Below are 4924 nucleotides of genomic sequence, written 5' to 3'. Positions count from 1 at the left end.
GCTAGATTGAGCCGGTCCTATCAAATTTGTCATCAGTTTCTTAAGGCGCAGCACCATAACCTTTGTCAATATTTTGAACAACACATTACAGAGACTAATTGGTCTGAATTGTGTTATTCTTTCCGGCTTCTCCACCTTCGCCAATAACACCACCAACGCATCATTTAGACCTGTCTCTAGCTTCCCTGTCTCAAAGAACCGGAGCACAAACGAGACCACAGACTTCCCCACTATATCCCAACACCGCTGATAAAAGACTGGCTGATATCCATCCGGACCAGGCGCTTTAAATTGGCCCATGCTCCTGACTGCAAACTCTACCTCCTCCGCAGTAAAAAGTTTGCTCAAACTCAATTGTTCCTCACGAGAAAGACTCTGGAACCCTTCCTTTGGCAAACTCTCGACTACCGCACCACGATCATCCAAAGAGTAAAGGCGCTTGTAATAAGTAAGTGCCAGTTGTTCCAACTCATGTGGATCCGTACACCATTGCCCAGAATCATCTCTCAACGCCTCAATCCGATTCCGACGTCGCCTGATAACCGTCGAGGTGTGAAAGTAACTCGTATTACGATCTCCATGGACAANGGAAATTCCACAATAAACAATTCATCATCAATTCACCTAAGCAGCGTAAAATTACCGGGGACAAACATTATTGACGCAGTGGGATTGTCTCTCCCTTAGACAATCCACCCGACTCCTCCATAACCTNTTTCCATGTAAAACTATTCCCGCAAAAACCCATGTCAATCAAAGACTCGGCATTAATCCAATCCCCGAATGCCAAAGAATCTGAAGACAACCTCCCGTTGCCCCCAACCCTCTCATCAAGGCGAACGATTGTATTAAAATCCCCACCAATCATCAATGGGCCATCAACCAATTGAATAACATTATGAAGCTGTGTCCACAACCCACTTTGTCTGCTGACTGTCGGTGCCGCATACACGACAATCAAATGTAAAGAATCCGATCCATTCTCCACTTTCGCATATATATATTGCTCCGCAGACTCAATGATAGAAACCGTACCTATCCCCGACCTCCAGAAGAGCCACAACCCACCCCTTTGGCCATCTGCATCCACACGAAAGGAGTTTTCAAAGCCTAACCCCTGACATATTCGACCAGCCCGATCACCACCAACATGTGTTTCGAACAACGCCAAGACATCGGTTGGATTTTTCTTCAACAAGTATCTAATAGATCGGCGAAAATTGGGTTTAATTACCCCCCGGCAATTCCACAATAAACAATTCATCATCAATTCACCTAAGCAGCGTAAAATTACCGGGGACAAACATTATTGACGCAGTGGGATTGTCTCTCCCTTAGACAATCCACCCGACTCCTCCATAACCTGCGATGTCTCCTCATCACCAGAACCCAACCTAACCATGCCTTGCGACTCTGAATCGACCTCATCCGTCCCAGAAATCAGCATTCGATCCCCACTTCCAGTCGTAAACACGCCTCCCGATCTCCCGAAGCTCTCTATTTCGACACGAAACCTCTTACCACTCGCAAGAAGAGGATTCTCTTCCCTAATGGGCCCAAAAACCAAACCTCTAACGGGCCGGTTGTGTTTTTGTTGCCTTTTAAAACCATGATTCTCTACTTTAGACAATTGGGCCTTATTATTTTTTGGCCCATCCCGTAAAAGACCTTTTTCTTTCGCTAAACCCGCCTTCGGTAGACCAGTCTTACCTTGCACCACACACTTGACTCCACGAATCTGTGGGGAATGATACTCATTCTCCTTATTTGAACCAAAACGAATAATTGAATCCCTTGAATCAGGGAGCATATCTTCCACATCTAACCCATCAAATCTGTTAGCCAGATTTACATTCCCTCTCTCCTGCTGCGGGATTTCCCGGAGATTTCTTTCCAAAACTGTTCCNGAATAACATTATGAAGCTGTGTCCACAACCCACTTTGTCTGCTGACTGTCGGTGCCGCATACACGACAATCAAATGTAAAGAATCCGATCCATTCTCCACTTTCGCATATATATATTGCTCCGCAGACTCAATGATAGAAACCGTACCTATCCCCGACCTCCAGAAGAGCCACAACCCACCCCTTTGGCCATCTGCATCCACACGAAAGGAGTTTTCAAAGCCTAACCCCTGACATATTCGACCAGCCCGATCACCACCAACATGTGTTTCGAACAACGCCAAGACATCGGTTGGATTTTTCTTCAACAAGTATCTAATAGATCGGCGAAAATTGGGTTTAATTACCCCCCGGCAATTCCACAATAAACAATTCATCATCAATTCACCTAAGCAGCGTAAAATTACCGGGGACAAACATTATTGACGCAGTGGGATTGTCTCTCCCTTAGACAATCCACCCGACTCCTCCATAACCTGCGATGTCTCCTCATCACCAGAACCCAACCTAACCATGCCTTGCGACTCTGAATCGACCTCATCCGTCCCAGAAATCAGCATTCGATCCCCACTTCCAGTCGTAAACACGCCTCCCGATCTCCCGAAGCTCTCTATTTCGACACGAAACCTCTTACCACTCGCAAGAAGAGGATTCTCTTCCCTAATGGGCCCAAAAACCAAACCTCTAACGGGCCGGTTGTGTTTTTGTTGCCTTTTAAAACCATGATTCTCTACTTTAGACAATTGGGCCTTATTATTTTTTGGCCCATCCCGTAAAAGACCTTTTTCTTTCGCTAAACCCGCCTTCGGTAGACCAGTCTTACCTTGCACCACACACTTGACTCCACGAATCTGTGGGGAATGATACTCATTCTCCTTATTTGAACCAAAATGAATAATTGAATCCCTTGAATCAGGGAGCATATCTTCCACATCTAACCCATCAAATCTGTTAGCCAGATTTACATTCCCTCTCTCCTGCTGCGGGATTTCCCGGAGATTTCTTTCCAAAACTGTTCCGAAACCACCTGTCGTGAACGCAGTCTTGTTCTGCGATGGTCCTACCTTTCTCCCACCACGTCGAACCTCCGTAAACCCATCATCCGTCTGCACAGGTGCGGTCACCTCCACCACTACAGCCGGTGCAACCATCGCAACCGATGTTTCCTGAACCCGCAGAGGACAAGCATGAATCATATGACCGTAGAGACCACAACCCTAACAGATGTTAGATAAACCCTCATACGACACAAAATAACGCTCCCCATTCACCATAATTGAACCTTTGAGCGGATTCCTCAAATCAACTTCCACACATATTCTTGCAAAACGACCCCTTTCACACTGCAACGTAGTAAGGTCCACTCGTATAGGTTTACCCAATCCCCGAGCAATACTCATCAAAATCGAGCGATGATAGAAACTGACAGGTATGTTAGACAGCCGAAGCCACACCGGTGTCGTGACAATCTCATCTTTCAATGGGTCAAACTCCGGCGACCATGCCTGTACCATCAGGTAACTACCAAACACCCGCCATGGTCCACCAGATAGAGCTGCCAAGTATTCTTCCTCTTTTTCAAAACGAACCATAAAAAATTGGCGTGGTAGATCCATGACATACATCGCCTCTTTAGGTTTCCACATCTCCCGAAGTCTCCTACTTAGCACCGCAATACCAACATGCTTGCCTAGAACCTTGACAATCATACACTGCTTCCAGAGGCCATGCATAGCATCCAACACCTCCTGCCCTATTATGATTACTGGTTCTCCATTTGCCCCATTCGGAAACTCCAAAGTCACTCGCGCCGTGACAAACTCATCATCCAACACTGCCTCCGGTGCTAACATCCCACCCGCGTTACTCCCTACAACCTTTTGTACCCAATTCCCCACAGCATCTGGCGGATCACCCGGTGGCCTAACCCTGACGCCGATATCCATCATAGTCGCATCTTGCTCACTCGATATCTGCTGCTCCAAATCGCCAACCCTAGCCGTCATCCCTAAAATTTTAATACTATTCCCTAGTGAGAAGCATTATCTTGTGGTATGGCTTATGACTTGAGTCATTTTTTATCTAAACGATAATTAAAGATAAATAAATAAATAAATGTTTAGATTACTAAAATATTCTAAAATATTAGAGATAAGAATATTGCTATTTAAAAAACCACTGGTGATTAATTATCTATATTATAACAATGAGAACAGTATTTATACATATATATTAATTATAAATTAAATAAATAGTTTTAATAAATAAGAGTGAGTAACTAATAGTAATAACTTCAACATTTGTCTACATACACACATTAATTCAAAAATTCCACCATGAACACTTGAATATTCAAACTTATTAAAAGGGAACTGTAACAGTAAGTGTAAATACAAAAGGTATCAAAGTATTTATTGACTCTGGTTTTAATTCTAGTTAGGAAAAAAAAGGTAAAAATAAGCGTTGAAGAAAAAAGTTTATACTAGATACATAATAAAGGAGACATTAAATGACAGTATTGACCCTGGTCACGATTTTGCAACCGCCAGAGATCTCTACGTATATAGGATTAGATAGACCGACCCCATAAATAGATATGATGCGAATCACACGGGACTCTCTCTATCTATCCTCTCCTTCTTCCAATACTTTAATTCCTAACATTTAACATCAAACACACAAACTAACCAAACCAAAACGCTTCTCTCTCTCTCTCTCTCATCGATCTCTTCATCACTGCACACAGTAATAATGGCGTCTACTGGAAGATCAAGCCGATCAGTTCTTCGTCCTCTCTCTTCTTCCCAGAGATTACACAATAATCATCGTCAACGATCTCCTTCTCCTTGCAACAATCTCAACCTCCGTTTAAAGTTCCCCAACAAACCCTTGTAATAACCATCATCATCAGAAGAGAAAGTGTTTGTGCTCTCCTACGACGCACCCTGGTTCGTTCCGGTGCGCTTTTCACCGCCGGTTAGAACACGAGAGATCCAAAACCCTAGCTTCTTCGAACCG

Source organism: Camelina sativa, chromosome 8 (assembly GCF_000633955.1).
Source record: "Camelina sativa cultivar DH55 chromosome 8, Cs, whole genome shotgun sequence".
Classification (NCBI taxonomy): Eukaryota; Viridiplantae; Streptophyta; class Magnoliopsida; order Brassicales; family Brassicaceae; genus Camelina; species Camelina sativa.
This window is presented reverse-complemented; position numbering follows the sequence as displayed.